This window comes from Armigeres subalbatus, chromosome 3, assembly GCF_024139115.2.
Source record: "Armigeres subalbatus isolate Guangzhou_Male chromosome 3, GZ_Asu_2, whole genome shotgun sequence".
NCBI classification, from domain to species: Eukaryota; Metazoa; Arthropoda; class Insecta; order Diptera; family Culicidae; genus Armigeres; species Armigeres subalbatus.
In genome coordinates this window covers 101,164,428-101,181,939 of record NC_085141.1, presented here as the reverse complement: position 1 = coordinate 101,181,939, position 17,512 = coordinate 101,164,428, and the positions used below count along the sequence as shown (strand labels likewise).

The following is a 17,512-nucleotide window of genomic DNA, read 5'->3' as shown; positions in this document are numbered from 1 at the left end:
GACAGCTTGGTGGGCCCGAATGGGACTTTACTCAGTTAAGGTCAGCAGGAGAGATCAAGACAAGCCTCCAGTAGTCTAACGTCTACGATTTGGAGGTTTAAAAATAGCTGGAGCGTGTTGTCGAGCAACTGTATCTGCGCTGGGCTGTTCTACTTTTTGCAATGAAAATGATGACTTTGAAGAAACAGTATGCAACAGTACTTACAGGCCGTCATGATGATCCATGATGTATGGCATTTCGGGCAATCGATCCAGTTACAGTGATCAGGAAACTAGTTTTTATGATACTTCCGATAGTAGTTTTTTATACTATAATTTGTTATACACCATTAAAATACTTAACAAATTGATGTCCGCTGAATAATTTTTGATGAGTAGCCTATCTGGTGATGTTGATTGAGGTTCGTTGATTGATGATACTGGCAGAGCATCTCACATCTTTTATAATTCGTTCGTCCATGTTCCTGATGGCACCACCTGCAGTAGGAAGGAAGTCATCTGACGTTATGACGCTGATGGGAGCTTCTTATCATTCTGGATGGTGATTGGTGAGATCCTGGGGGCATCGTTAGGCTAGCATTTTGCTCGTAAACAACTCGAATGGTTGGCGTCAATATTTTGGTTGAAAAGTGGTTATTGAATTTGATTTTTTATTACTTCATTTATTGTATAGAATCTTATAATGTTTGTTCAAATATGTTATAACAACAAATGAATGGCAGTACGTTTTGAAGTGAGAAACAGCAAAGTTAAATAATTTAATCAATAATTTGTCAATTATTGATCACTAAATGGTCAGTTAAATAGCCGATGGAAATCAATAAACTCCAAGATAATTTTCAATTACCTACTTAGTACACAAAATCTGAAAAGAAGGTAATTTCTGCTGATTTGGTTCCGGGTTTATTAGCTTGATCAATATACAAGACTGGGGCCCTCCTTAGCCGTGCGGTAAGATGCGCGGCTACAAATTTAAGCAAGACCATGCTGAGGGTGGCTGGGTCGATTCCCGGTGCCAGTCTAGGCAATTTTCGGATTGGAAATTGTCTCGACTTCCCTGGGCATAAAAATATCATCGTGTTAGCCTTATGATATACGAATGCAAAAATTGTAACTTGGCTTAGAAACCTCGCAGTTAATAACTGTTGAAGTGCTTAATGAACACTAAGCTGCGTGGCGGCTCTGTCCCAGTGTGGGGATGTAATGCCAATAAGAAGAAGAAGAAGAATAAACAAGACTTTCTAACGGCAGGCTACCGCCTCTCAATCGATTACAACTTGAGTGTCTGACCCAGGTCTGACCAAAAGCAAAATTGGAACTTTTCCAAATTCCGAATGGAATCCTGAACGAATTCTGAACGGATTCCGAATGGAATCCTGAACGGATTCCGAATGGAATCCTGAACGGATTCCGAATGGAATCCTGAACGGATTCCGAATGGAATCCTGAACGGATTCCGAATGGAATCCTGAACGGATTCCGAATGGAATCCTAAACGGATTCCGAATGGAATCCTAAACGGATTCCGAATGGAATCTTGAACGTATTCCGAATGGAATCCTGAACGGATTCCGAATGGAGTCCTGAACGGATTCCGAATGGAATCCTGAACGGATTCCGAATGGAATCCTGAACGGTTTCCGAATGGAATCCTGAATGGATTCCGAATGGAATCCTGAATGGATTCCGAATGGAATCCTGAATGGATTCCGAATGGAATCCTGAATGGATTCCGAATGGAATCCTGAATGGATTCCGAATGGAATCCTGAATGGATTCCGAATGGAATCCTGAATGGATTCCGAATGGAATCCTGAATGGATTTCGAATGGAATCCTGAATGGATTTCGAATGGAATCCTGAATGGATTCCGAATGGAATCCTGAATGGATTTCGAATGGAATCCTGAACGGATTCCGAATGGAATCCTGAACGGATTCCGAATGGAATCCTGAACGGATTCCGAATGGAATCCTGAACGGATTCCGAATGGAATTCTGAACGGTTTCTGAATGGAATCCTGAATGGATTCCGAATGGAATCTTGAACGGATTGCGAATGGAATCCTGAACGGATCCCGAATGGAATCCTGAACGGGTTCCGAATGGAATCCTGAACGGTTTCCGAATGGAATCCTGAACGGTTTCCGAATGGAATCCTGAATGGATTCCGAATGGAATCTTGAACGTATTCCGAATGGAATCCTGAACGGATTCCGAATGGAGTCCTGAACGGATTCCGAATGGAATCCTGAACGGATTCCGAATGGAATCCTGAACGGATTTCGAATGGAATCCTGAACGGATTCCGAATGGAATCCTTAACGGATTCGGAATGGAATCCTTAAGGGATTCCGAAGGGAATCCTAAACGGATTCCGAATGGAATCCTGAACGGATTCGGAATGGAATCATGAACGGGTTCCGAATGGAATCCTGAACGAATTCAGAATGGAATTCAGAACGGTTTCCGAATGGAATCCTGAATGGATTCCGAATGGAATCTTGAACGGATTCCGAATGGAATCCTGAACGGAATCCGAATGAAATCCTAAACGGATTCCGAATGGTATCCTAAACGGATTCCGAATGGAATCCTGAACGGATTTCGAATGGAATCCTGAACGGATTCCGAATGGAATCCTGAACGGATTCCGAATGGAATCCTAAACGGATTCCGAATGGAATCCGGAACGGATTCCAAATGGAATCTTGAACGGATTTCGAAGAGAATCCTAAACGGATTCCGAATAGAATCATGAACGGATTCCGAATAGAATCCTGAACAGATTCCGTATGGGACGAATGGAATCCTGAACAGATTCCGAATGGAATCCTGAACGGATTCCGAATGGAATCCTGAACGGATTTCGAATGGAATCGTGAACGGATTCCGAATGGAATCGTGAACGGATTCCGAATTGAATCGTGAACGGATTCCGAATGGAATTCTGAACGGATTCCGAATGGAACCCTGAACGGATTCCGAATGGAATTCTGAACGGATTCCGAATGGAACCCTGAACGGATTCCGAATGGAATTCTGAACGGATTCCGAATGGAATCCTGAACGGATTCCGAATGGAATCCTGAACGGATTCCAAATGAAATCTTGAACGGATTCCAAATGGAATCTTGAACCGATTTCGAAGAGAATCCTGAACGGATTCCGAATGGAATCCTGAATGGATTCCGAATGGAATCCTGAACGGATTCCGAATAGAATCCCGAACGGATTCCGAATGGAATCCTGAACGGATTCCGAATGGAATCCTGAACGGATTCCGAATGGAATCCTGAACGGATTCCGAATGGCATCCTGAATGTATTCCGAATGGAATCCTGAACGGATTCCGAATGGAATCCCGAACGGAATCCCGAACAGATTCCGAATAGAATCCTGAACGGATTCCGAATGGAATCATGAACGGATTCCGAATGGCATCCTGAATGTATTCCAAATGGAATCCGGAACGTATTCCGAATGGAAGCATGAACGAATTCCGAATGGAATCCTGAACGGAGTCCGAATGGAATCCTGAAGGGATTCCGAATGGAATCCTGAACGGATTCCGAATGGAATCCTGAACGGATTCTGAATGGAATCCTGAACGGACTCCGAATGGAAACCTGAACGGATTCCGAATGGAATCAATAACAGGTTTCGAGTGGAATCCTGAACGGGTCCCGAATGGAATCCTGAATGGATTCCGAATGGAATCCTGAATGGATTTCGAATGGAAGCATGAACTGATTCCGAATGGAATTGTGTACGGATTTTAAATGGAATCCTGGACGGATTCCGAATGAAATCCTGAACGGATTCCGAATGGAATCCTGATCGGATTCCGAATGGAATCCTGAACGGATTCCAAATGGAATCTTGAACGGATTTCGAAGAGAATCCTGAACGGATTCCGAATGGAATCCTTAACGGATTCCGAATAGAATCCCGAACGGATTCCGAATTGAATCGTGAACGGATTCCGAATGGAATTCTGAACGGATTCCGAATGGAACCCTGAACGGATTCCGAATGGAATCCTGAACGGATTCCAAATGGAATCTTGAACGGATTTCGAATGGAATCGTGAACGGATTCCGAATGGAATCGTGAACGGATTCCGAATGGAATCGTGAACGGATTCCGAATGGAATCGTGAACGGATTCCGAATGGAATCGTGAACGGATTCCGAATGGAATCGTGAACGGATTCCGAATGGAATCGTGAACGGATTCCGAATGGAATCGTGAACGGATTCCGAATGGAATCGTGAACGGATTCCGAATGGAATCGTGAACGGATTCCGAATGGAATCCTGAACGGATTCCGAATGGAATCCTGAACGGATTCCGAATGGAATCCTGAACGGATTTCGAAGAGAATCCTGAACGGATTCCGAATGGAATCCTTAAAGGATTCCGAATAGAATCCCGAACGGATTCCGAATGGAATCCTGAACGGATTCCGAATGGAATCCTGAACGGACTCCGAATGGAAACCTGAACGGATTCCGAATGGAATCAATAACAGGTTTCGAGTGGAATCCTGAACGGGTCCCGAATGGAATCCTGAATGGATTTCGAATGGAAGCATGAACGGATTCCGAATGGAATTGTGAACGGATTTTAAATGGAATCCTGAACGGATTCCGAATGAAATCCTAAACGGATTCCGAATGAAATCCTGAACGGATTCCGAATGGAATCCTGTACAGATTCCGAATGGAATCCTGTACGGATTCCGAATGGAATCCTGTACGGATTTCGAATGGAATCCTGTACGGATTCCGAATGGAATCCTGTACGGATTCCGAATGGAATCCTGTACGGATTCCGAATGGAATCCTGTACGGATTCCGAATGGAATCCTGAACGGATTCCGAATGGAATCCTGAACGGATTCCGAATGGAATCCTGAACGGATTCCGAATGGAATCCTGAACGGATCTCGAATGGAGTTCTGAATGGAATCCTGAATGGATGCCGAATGTAATCCTGAACGGATTTCGAATCGAATCCCGAACGGATTCCGATTGGAATCCTGAACAGATTACGAATGGAATCCTGAACGGATTCCGAATGGAATATTGAACGGAAAATTGAACAAATTTGATGAATTCGGACTGAAATACTGAGCTGATTCCGATCAAAATTCTGAACAGATCTCAAATAGAATTCTCAACGGAATCCAAATTGAATTATGGACGGACTTCAGATAAAATCCTGAGCGAAATTTGAATGAAACGTTTTAAAAACCGCGATGAACAATAATTCTCCGTTAAAACAAACCACTGTAAACCACTTTTTCGGTTTTTGTTTTCGATTTTAAAAATAATTAGAAGCTTAAAAAATAGGTTCTTTGGGAAAGTTGACCTCAAAGAAGCCAAAGAATCGACTGAGACAATAAAACGAGATACAATTTTAGACGGGAAGGGTCAATTTCACAAGGTAAAGTTCATCTTTTTTGTTCTTGAGCTTAACTTGACTTAACTTGAGCTTTGTTCCCGGGCTTCTTTTGTCGGTCGCATTTTACCCAAATAACTTTATGTTTCGGACATCACTGAAAACCAACAGAAAACCCTCCCCTAAATACATATTCAAGTTGCCACGCTCCAGAACGGTAGACAAGATCTATTTTACACGGTTTGACGTCAATCTCGACTGAAGTAGAATCCAGAATGTTGCATCTAACCCAAACATAATAAAATCCAACATTGCCCTCTCGTTTTGCTATGGTTACAAAGTTGATTCGAAAGACCTCTGTTATCACTGAAACCGAGTGTCCGGTACGATTCGAAGGATTCAAATCCCGTTCAGAACTGATAATCACCGCTGCTGTTGTTTTCTGTTTTCGATGTGAGCTTGCATTTTCACTGTATTATCGCATGAATTGAGTGATCTAACAATTTTTATGTGCAAAAAAAGAATTTATGTATGTCATTGCCGAATCAGCTATGACGTTAGGATTCGTTAGCGTCATCAATGTTTTCAAATTGGGCGGACAACAGATCAACGGAATATTCCATTAACGGTTGTGCATTTTTTTTTAATTAAAGGCAAAAATCTTTCGATGCATGTGTTGCATCCTCGCATGTTGCACCTGATAATGGACGTTAGAGTTCGGTTGCACAGTATAAATAAGTAGACAGAAAAGACGAGAGACAATTTATATTTAGCACACTAATCATGGAAGTACCTCGAAGTATTATGTTGTACGTGCCTCTACGTATCAATAATTGCCTGTTGGGTCGTGTTATCGCCTATCAGACTTATTGCGAGCGAGCGTTGGATTAATTTCAAACATGGTTTTCATATTTGCGGGTTTGGAATAGCTTCGTACAAAGAAAGGCAACTTCCCATAGACTACCTCTCCAAATAACCAAGTATTTATTTCCATTCAGATGCCGCCAAATCCTTAATGAGGAACTATGTCTTAGGGCTTGACGACCCCTCCCGAGGCCATAGCAATTTGTGGGGCGTGCAGACCACGTTCTGATGGGCGGCACTTCTCGACATTATTGACATCAGGATCGATCGTGGCACTAAAACCGAGCCTGACCACTATCTGGCGATGATTAAACTGTGTGGTAAACGTGGCTGGACTAACACCCAAAAAGGATGCCAGTCCGCGGTGGCTGTGATATAAATTATTCTGAACTCGTCTATGGTTCTTCCACAGATAACAGATATTGAGGCTGGCATCCGATACGTGTGTAAACATCCGCAACCGTTAATTCAAATGTATGTTAAATTGGGACTGCGTTTGGCAATCGATTGGAGATGGCGCAAGGATCATTGTTATTGAAAACGCAGCCCGAATGCGGCTGTCAAATGCATTGGCTGCGTTCGACGGTTGTTAATCAGCTGCATCCTTATGTACTGCCGCAATCAGTTGAGTAGATGGCAGTAGTGGGCCAACGTATATCAATTCAAAAGTTTACACAGGATTTTCAATAAAATTTGTTCTAGCTTCAATATCTGTTATCTGTGGTTCTTCCAAGACTCCCCTTTATTATTATAAAAATAACTTAACCTAATAACCTAAACTCAAGAGTACGATTGCTTACCCTCAAATTTCTCATTTCCATGTTTCTTCAGGACAAGGAAATGGATCAGGACCAACTGCCTACCGTTGGCGCGACAATGCTTAAGATGTAATAAAAATGTATTACATCCTCTTGAAAAGAAACATGGAAATAATCTATTTAGGCAGATAGACATGTGGTGATGCTCAAACTAGTCCTTCCAGCTCACCACAACTGCGTCCGAAACTATCCATTCGGTACCGACGGTCACCTCGGTACGACTTATAGCGACTGAAATAGCCTGATGTGAGCGCTGCATACGAGCAGCATCTCGAGGCAGCGTTGCCGGAGTCGTGACAAAGGCTTCGTGACGTGAGCCTAGGTGTGCAGATATACAAGGACGGGAGAATCTCGGCGGACGAAGATGATCGAAGGGTGGAAGCAGTACTTCGAGAAACACTTAAATGGCGCTGAGAGTACAAGAAAAAAGGGTCCAGACATCCGCGAAAGTAGTCGGTCCCCACGTTGAAGAAAGCTAAGCTTGCCATCCAATAGCTCAAGACCAGTAAAGTAGCTGGTATAGACGGTGTCGGAGTTGAACTCAAAATTGGGGAAACAGAAAAGCTCCCGGATGAATGGAAGGAAGGGGTTAGATGCTTCATCTATAAGAAAGGCGACAAGCTGAAGTGTGATTCGGGACAGCAGGGGACTATGTCCATGGGCTTTACGACCCCTACTCACAGCCTCTGCCAGTTAGGGGGCTTGCCTAGGACGTGGTGGAGTTTGGCAGTGGGCTCTGATAAACCCCCACAAAGAGCTGCATGTGTCCGCAAGCAGGCTATACCAAAGCGACCGTACGCCGCTTAAAGCGGTCAGGAGCCAAGGAAGTGTCAACATCAGGACCAATACCAGTGAGATTCTGAATCTGGCATTCTGGCCACGTGTTAGCGGACATTGTCTTCGATATTGTAATATTGTGAAAGCAACGGCTGGCAGTCTAACATTCTACTCTCTTCTCTTAGTAGAGATGGGGGATACTGACTCGAAACGGCGAGTGGACTAATGGCTAGAATGTCTTCCGTCTCCTAAAACCGTGGCGGGCCTTGTGGCACACTGTCCAATCTTGCCTCTGGGTGGGAGTAGGATCATGTGTACGTAAAAAGTTTAGATTCTTCATGGGACGTGACATTTAGTAAAACTGACGCTAAACACTTGACGGTTGAAACCGATCTGAGCTTAATTAAATAATCTTGCCTTTATCTAAACTCACATTTCGGAAGAACCTGAAGTCATAATATGCAAGTGTACTAATCGGCAGAAAGAGATAGCAATAGTGAGACCACATAGTAAGCACTAACGTGCGACGGGTAGCTTGAAAGAAACTTGGCCTGGATACAGTCATGAAGTACCACTGGACAATGAAACTTTCATGGGAAAGTGAATATGCAATGCGAGGGTCAGCGACTTGATGGGTCGTTGACTTACGTGGTCTAGAACTATACTCAGCATGACGCAACAAATACGATCTGCTGGAATTGACCATGGTTCGATGACATGTGTGAGGTACATGCTACACATACATAGATAACCATGGGATCGCTCAAGGCGACTTCTCCAGTAGCATTCGACAGTAGCCACAAGGGGACCCATTCGCAATGAGTAATTCGATCATAAATTAAAATTCATTTGAGGAGGCAGTAGCTAGTGAGGAAGTAGGACGCATCCCGACCCGCAATGGACAGAGGCGAGGCCTTACTGGTCAAAAATGACAAGGAAAAATATTCTGAAGTCCTTAACTCGATGCTAGCAGCCGAAAGACGTGCGAAGCGTCAGACGCACCAAGGTCAGGGAACTGATCCTGGTGCTAAAACAAGGAGCGCAAGCGAGCAGAACGGCTTACAAGAGTTGACTCTGGATGCTCTCGGTGACGGCGTTGAGGTGAGGTCGTTGAGTGCGGAAGTAACCCTCTAGAGTAAACAACTGGACGAGGTGATGGATGCAGACGACATCGTCTCTGCGTCTCGAATTACGACTAAAGTGTCTCATCTGTGCCAGCCAGAAGCAAGCCCGTAACCAAGTTTGTAACCGTTAGGTTCCATTAAAAGCTTGTAGCTCCACCACAAGTATAAATCCTACCCAGAATCCCTAAAAAAATCCTAAAACATCCCTATTGCAAATTAAATGAAATCAGTGAGAAATGTATTTTTCCCATTCCTTAGCAATTGAGTTCCTATCTCATACTCAAACGTCAATGTCAGTGGTGAGCACCTTGCGTGTATAACAGTTTGAACGAAAGGGTCAACACTTCACTGGGCCTTTTTTTTACCCGCAAACAGATGGAGCGCAGGTGACGGGAAGAATAGGGTGCATTAACGCATATAATCCATACATAACGTATGTTTGACCTGATGCCGTTTGATATAAAAGGGGTTACAAAGAGGAAAACCGCTCTCTTTCGCTTGTGATCCCTGACCGATTCGTAGTGCGCGCGTGTGTAGAATATTTCCGGAGTTTGAGGTTAACTTTGACTACCTCATTAAATTGTGGAGATTTTAAAACTCAGTGTTTCTTTTCTAGAATAGGCTAAATCGTCATTGGTAGTGACTAAATCAAAATTAGTAGTAATCGACCCTAAAAGTTAAAATAATGGTTAGTGTTAGTGGGGTTAGTAAATGTTAAAACTTTTCCTATTGTAAAATATTTCCTAAAGTTATAGTCAGTGCGACAAACCTAACCTAAAAGTGGACAGAGCGTTCCTAATACTAGCTACAAGAAAAAGGTAAATGCGAAGACAAAAGTTAGATAGTGTCAAAGGCTAAAATCGTGACGTCACAAGGGGCTAATAGTGTGCTTAGGCCCGAGAAGTGGGCCTTTTTCTTTTATTCGGCAGTGAAGCTCTACGAGTGGTCCACAAAGGGCCAAATCTCCAACCCTTCATCGGCGCACCACGGTCAGAAGGAAGCGAAAGCGACGGCTGACTACGTTTCCGGGAACTCTCCAGAATGTGTTCAGAGACAGGAAGCGTGTCACCATTCCGTCGGGCGAAGACAATCATTATCGTCTGGATACCGACAAAACCGGGTAAGCCGAGCCGGCTACGGCGACGCCATCTTTCCGACGCCAACGGCAAAGCGAATCCCTACATCTATGGCTGGCCAAAGCGAATACGGACTGCATCGACGCCTTGTTTCAGCAACCCGCCGTTCAAAGCAAACCAGTTTGGTCCGGCGCCGGCTCTTCGTTTCCGGTGTCATCTGCCAGCCAAAGCAAAATGTTCCCGTCATCAGAGCTATCGCTACAGAACCGTCCGCTGGTTGAAGCCCCGGCTTCCTGAAGAGTCAAGAAACACCTCAAGCACAATCAGAACAATATGCGCAAGTACCCCTAATAACTGTGACGTCATAAATAAATTTTGTACCTATTAGTTAAGCCAAACAAGTCTCTGTGATAGTTTATTTAAAGTGAGTAGCCCTGAACCTTATTATTTCCACAGTTTCATAATCCTTGTTCGTTTTCCGCGCTCTAAAGGAGCATTCAAGCCTCGTCGTTCTGGTGGTCCATTAATTAGAAGTTTTCCTCAGTGACCCCCCCCCCCTCTGTATATTATGTGAGTTCATGCACTTTGTCTCCTATTAACCGGTTACTCATCAGTTTGTGTAATTTAACCATCGGTTCCTGTTCACGTTTGTGACACCAGTTGACAGAAAGACGGATAGTGAGTTCAAAACTAACGATAAACGACCCTGTAGATCCTTAACCTTAAGGTACCCATGCTAGGGGGTTTCAAGTTATGGGTGGACCTTTGTGCCCAATGAGAAAAAGCCGTGTAAGTAACACAGCTGAATCTTAACCATTGTGCATCTGCCCAGCAGCTGCTGCGGAAGTCGGTCTCGGAGTCGAGGACCGATGTCACCCTATTGTCCATTCTGTACAATGTTCCTGCAGATAAAGGCAACTGGATGGCGGACGGGTCTAGGATGGCAGCTATTTTCACGACATGACGTTACCCGGTCCAAGATGTTTTACACTTGTCCGCTGAGGGTGTCGCGATAGCCAATATCAATGGTGTGTTCTATTGTAGCTGCTATGCTACTTAGCCATTAGAACAGTTCAGCCGAGCGCGAATCCGTGGGGTGACGCCTACAGGATTGTGATGGCCAAGACCAATGGGGGATCTTCACCCCCGAACGATCATCGGATAGGTTGGCGAGGGCTATCGAGGAATCTTCCCGTCCTGAGCCACAAGTCTCTGGCCTCCTGCAGAGAAATGGTGGCTCCGGTGATGAATGAAGAGTTATTCTTGCTGGCTAGTTCCCTGGCAACGAAAAATGCTCCAGGGCTTGATGGAGTTCCGAAAAGCGCTCTCAAGGCAGCAACCACAGCAATCCCGAATATGTTCAGGCTAGCTATGCAGGGACGCCTTGACAAGTGTAGTTTCCCCGATAGAGATGGAAAAGGCAGAAGTTAGTTCTGTTGCCGAAGGCCGGGAAGCCGCCGGGTGACCCCTCGTCGTACAGATCAATTTGACTAATTGCACGATGGGAAAGTTGCTGGAGAAGATCATCCTCAACAGGCTGACCTCATACTCAGGGGTACACACGGTCTCTCAAGCAATCAGTTTGGTTTTCATAAGGGTTAGTCCACGTTGGACGCTGTAAATGCGGTGGTAAATACCGCTGTACTATTATACGAGACCGATGCCGGTCAGAAAATCGTTCCTATTACCGCAGGAGTTCCACAAGGATCAATACTGGGCCCGGTTTTATTGTAGCAAGTATGCATGATTTAGTTCTATGTTTAATTTATATAAATTATTATATCTTTATTGTTATTCATTAAATTATAAAACTTTACATGTTCTGTTGTGCCTTTTGAAATAAATTTTTGTGATGGATCACCCCATGGACGCTCTAGAAGAAATACGCTATTGAGTTACCTACGCTAAGATTTGAGTCTTATGAGTTAGGTTCCTACAGTCAGCCACCAAAAAAACGTATGGGTTTTAGCCAGCATATAGCGCATCATGACGACAAAAGTAGCGCGTGGCTTGCGACAAACGACCCGCACTCCGGTCTTTTGAAGTTGACCGCCTTTAGACGAGGCATTTTGATTGTTTTTGTAATTTTCAATTGATCATATTTCGAAAAGTTTTTGATGTTGATCAATAATATAAACTTCAATGTTTGTTTGAATGTGGTTTAAAGTCAATTTTCAAAATTCTACATATTTATAAAAAATATTGAAAATTGGGTAATATTTTGTTCTTCCCTGTTTTCGCTCGTATACCTTTGAAGAGTGAAATGTTTGTAGTTCAGAATTTTTCTACAACTAACCTCATTCAATAGCAGGTTAGAGTGGTTAATGTTACACTCTTAAATATTTATCCAACTCGTTTCACGGAAAATATGTTTCGTGCCTGTTATCAAGCGCAACATTGAAAATGTCATGCGGAGAGCCGGGTGTTAGCTGGGGTTAGTTTTTGAATAAATTCAGTCAATTTGTTTGTCTCGCAAATGATATGGACATTGTCGATCGCACATTTGGAAAGGTGGTACATCTGTACAGCCGCTTGAAACGTGAGGCAACAAAAGTTGGACTGGTGGTGAATGCATCGAAGACAACGCAGATGCTAATGGGAGGAACCAAGCGCGACTGTGTCCATCTGGGAATAGATATTACGATAGATGCAATCACAACTAGCAACTACGAAATGTACAGTCACTCAATTAGTTTTAGAATTAGCTTATAGACGCTGAAGAGCCCAAACCTCACCAATTCCGTTGCGGTATTCTTCAGTATCGAGCTTCTCAAACAAGGAAGTGAGCAGCTGCATCAATCAATCCACCAAATTATCCAAAAAATATGGGAGGATGAAGAACTGCCTGCCGGCTGGTTAGATGGCCTCATATGCCCAATCTATAAGAAAGGGCACATACTAGAGTATGCCAATTACAGAGGGATCACCCTTCTGAACTCGGGGTACAAAATCCTGTCGCGTATCCTGAAAGACGCCACAATAGATCAAATATCTGGTCGCAGTGGATATTGTACCCGACAGAAAAAAAAAATCCTGATAGACCGCTTGAGGAGTCGGATTGCAGACGAAGTGTCAACCTCGTTTGTGTTCTTAGACGGATTGAAGCAGGGTGATGCACTTTCGAATTTATTGTTCAACATTGCACTCGAGGGCGCTATTAGGAGATCTGGCGTGCAGAGGAACGGCACTATCATCACATGGTCGCATATTCTCCTTTACGGATGACATCGACCTCATTGGAATCGATCGCAGAGCAGTAGTGGAGGCTTTTATCCCGCTGAAGAGGGAGACGGTGAGGATAGGCTTAACAATTAACTCTACCAAGACAAAGTACATGGTGGCAGGTAGAGATAGAGGAAGACCTAGTGGTGTTGGTGTTGAGGTAGTGCTTAATGGGGATGTGTTTGAAGTTGTTGAAGAATTTGTTTACCCTGTAACGCTTGTGACATGTGACAATGACGTTTCCTGTGAAGTGAAAAGACGTATTGCTGCTGCGAATATGACCTTTTACGGATTACGTAACCAGCTTAGGTCCCGCAGCCTGCAGACGGAAACGAAATTTGCTCTATACAAAACTCTGATTCTTCCAGTGGCCCTTTATGGACATGAAGCATAGACGTTAAAAGAGGTCGAACGAGTCGAGTACAATACTCGGAGGGAAACTAGAAAATGGTGGGTGGCGCAGACGCATGAATCATGAGCTGTATCAAGTATACAAAAAAATCCTGGGGACCCTGGACGTTCGAGGAAACTGGAGGAACATCGCCCAAGACCGACGATTATGGAGCTCTACAATATGCCAGGTATAGGTATATCGACGCTGTAGCCAACCAGGTATCCAGATAGATATTCTTCAGTATTTTGCCTCAGTCCGAGCATTGTCAGTCGCGCCACATTGGAGGGCCTAAGTCTTGTCAGTTGGGATCCAGCAGTCATCAGAAAACCGAATCGTGCCAGCTGAAGGGCCCAAGCCTTGTCAATTACGTTTCGGTAATCTTCAGAATATCGTCTCAGTACATGCATTGAATCGCGTCCCATTGGAGGGCTTAAGCTTCGCCAGTTAGGATCTCACTATCATCAGAAAACCGAATCGCTTCATGCTAGAGGGCCCAAACCTTGAGCAGTTGTGAATAGGAGGTTATGCAGAACCTATTTTTGCACCAAAAACGGAAGAGCGTAAGCTGAACCACCAAACCGCGGGCTTCAAATTGGCTGATTGGCAGAGTATGCCCAACGACCTTGCCGAGCGCTCCTCCTCGGCAGGTTTAGTCATCAACGTCAACAAAACCAAATCGTTGGATATAAAACGGCGACCCGTTCCAGTTTTACAGTTGCTGGAGAGTGTATGTTGTGGAGAATGTTAAAAAGTAGCCAAATGGCGTCGAAAAGTGGTACCTAGACTGGAACCCAGCGGTATATCGCATGGTTAAAGTGATAGCATGGACATCGCTTAGGATGGAGATCTTTCAAGTCGGCCCTTTGCATCACTGGAGGTGTACACTACCCAGAAGTAAGATGGTAAGCAAGTAAGCTGAATCAGAGCATGAACGGAGGGAAAGTAATTTTGAATTTTGAGCTTTAAAAAGGTTTGCAAGCTTTGAGGTAAACAAACTGATATTTAGCTTACTTTTAGTCTAAAGATGTATCTTCTACCAAGTTCGGTATAAGGGTCTTCCACATTCTTTTCGGTTTAAGGGTCGTTCAATTGTAAGTGTTGGGGCTTTAAGGTGTTATTGGTGCGCGAAGAAGTCCTGAAATAGTATTTGAAACTACCAATGGCGTCCCTACGTCTGGGCAACGGACGTCCACACGTCCCAAACTAGCTCACCTCGGGATTTACTTCTCAGGGCCGGCTATAGGCCTGCTAGGAGGACACACAGAAACAAATCGAAGCGGACGTGACAATGTAGACGTAGAGTCAACGGACTTACATACAGAAGGATAGCGTATAACAATTAAAAGAGCTGAGGTACATTTTACTTATTTATTTCTTTTCATGTTAGAGTTAGTGGGAGGTTAATAACCGGTGCAGTCGATCGATGCAGTTGGAGCCCATAGTTGATAGGCGAGAGGGATAGTTTTTTGGGACATACCTAAGCGGGATCTGCGAAAGCTGTAGCCCTTGACGGGCACCGGGTCTGGGCTTGTACTGCTACGGAAATAGTTACACCGCCGGCTTCCGGCAATTACAGGAGTCCTTAGGCAAAGCTTACCGGCTCCAAGCGATCGAGTTGAATGCCGGATGCCCAAACGACGAATACAGGTCCGGAGTGACTCGTAACTCGTAACTCCTTTCCTGGAAGTGCTTCCCGCCGGCTTCCCAGAGGGGCAAGGGATCGAGGACGGGTGTTAGCTGTCCTTGAGCACCGATTACACCTTAAAGCGGTCTTACTGGTGTTCTGATTTTCGATGTCAACCTGTGGCGCAGGAGTGGAGGCGGGGTCGAATGCATTCGACCGTGGCCATGGGCCGAGGAACGGCAGATCTTGAACTGGCTACGGGCACGAGATTGGGCTGTCTTTGAGCACAGAGCGATCCCACTGGAGATCGGATTCACGATGGCGACTCACGGCGCGAGTAAATGCGGGGCCAAACAATGAGCCAAACGCCCAATAAGCCAGTATGAACTGATTTTATTCTTAGTTTAAGACTATCAGAAAGAACAGCATGTGAAATTAAGAAGGGAAATATTGATTGAAAGCTATTAGCTTATGTAAATTGATTATTCTTTTTAAAGGTTCAATCGTTGATCAGCAAATCTGCCCAACGCCACATAATACATCGTCGGTGACGTCGTGATATGCCACCAGCGCCACTGGAATGTAATGATTTCGATCATATCGACGAACGCTATAAAGTAAATCTGGATGGAGAGCTCTTCTTGCAGTCTGTAGTTGATTGCGATGATGGTAAGATCCTCTTTTTTTGTTTCGGCAAAACACATAAAAGTGCTGTCGAAATCGGAAATTTGGATTATGGACGGAACTTTTATCACGGCTCCACAACACTTTTCTCAAATTTTCACGATACATGGAAGTGTAGGTGAAGAAAATCATAGACGCTTTGTTCCTTTGGTTTATATGTTGCTACCGAAGAAGAATGAGAGAACCTACGAATCAGCTTTCAGTGCGCTGGAAGAAATTGCGGAGAAATACCAATGCGAACTTGAGCCGGAGCATATTCTATTGGATTTCGAAATAGCAGAAATAAATGCTGTTAAAAGATTTTTCCCTGGAACCAATCTCCACGGTTGCTTTTTTCACCTAAACCAAAGTTTCTTCAGAAAACTAACACACCTTAAGCTGAAGTCGATTTATTCCAAAGATTTCACTATCCAACTTGCGTATAAGAAAGTTGTTGCTTTGGCATTCTTGCCGAGTCAAGAGATTCCAAATGCATTTCAAGAATTGCAAAAAAACGATCAAAGAGCCTCTCTGTAATGTTTTAAACTATGTGAGTGAGTTTTACGTTAATGGTCGCCAAACAAAAAGCAAAAAAAAAAAACAGTCGAGGTCCTCTATTTCCTCCTATGGTCAGTTCATGGAAGAATGACGCAAAATATTCTACGGACCTCCAACCACATTTAAGGATGGCATAACAAATGGGGTTCGCTGCTAGAACAGGGTAATCCTCCCTTCTACAGTGTTGTAAAGCAATTCCAGCTAGAAGAACGAATAGCTAGCACTGATATTTTACGATCGCTTCAGTCCCAGCCTATAGCAAAGCAGCATAAAAAAACATTGAAAAAACATAAAGGGGCTCGTTGCGTCATACAAGTTAGGTGAGTGGTTGAGCTTTTTGACGGGGATCTCGCTTGTGTTAATTAGTTCCTAAGTTTCCTATCACCTAAGACTTATGTTGTAATGATTCTTTTAAATATGATAATATATACTATAGAAATATCAAACAGATTTTTTTTTCATTTCAAGGGCTCTTGGACGTTTGGCCCATTCGGGCGAATGACCTATTCGGGCGAATGGCATTCGGGCGTTTGGCTCTTTCGGGCGTTTGGCATTCGGGCGATTGGGTTTCGGGCGAATGGTTTTCGGGCGATTGGTATAGAACCCTGTGGAGCTCAGACCCTAAACCTACCAGCTCTAAGAGAAGGCATTTCCGACGCATTCATAAGTGCTGCAGATCCTTGTAGATATGTTAACGTATAATAAGCAGTTCTTCCTCATTTTCATGTATTTGAAGTTCTTCGAGAACTTCCTGGAATTTGGACCTGTCTTTTAATGTTCTACATGCGTAAACAGAGATCTATCGGCCTGTTTCAAAAGTATCCTCTGTGGTACATATATACAATAAAATGCGCATGGCGTATTTTCATTGTCATCTTAGAAAAACCTTGGAGTAGGGGTCTTATAGGTCTATTGGCCTGTTTCAACTTGTCTCCTGACAGATGAATGGTTTCTTGAAAACTCACAATGATTGCAAAATCTAGTTGC

General features: G+C 43.9%; 1 long non-coding RNA gene across 4 annotated transcripts; it reads left to right on the top strand.

The window, feature by feature from the left end:
• Positions 1-9,361: 9,361 nt before the first annotated feature.
• Positions 9,362-10,505, top strand: LOC134220298 (uncharacterized). 4 transcript variants are annotated; one of them, XR_009981848.1, is made up of 3 exons: positions 9,362-9,676; positions 9,738-9,806; positions 9,918-10,505. It is a non-coding gene; the product is annotated as an uncharacterized LOC134220298 (long non-coding RNA). The 4 variants fall into 4 exon arrangements; XR_009981847.1 differs by having other exon boundaries at positions 9,883-10,505; XR_009981849.1 differs by having other exon boundaries at positions 9,874-10,505.
• Positions 10,506-17,512: the final 7,007 nt, after the last annotated feature.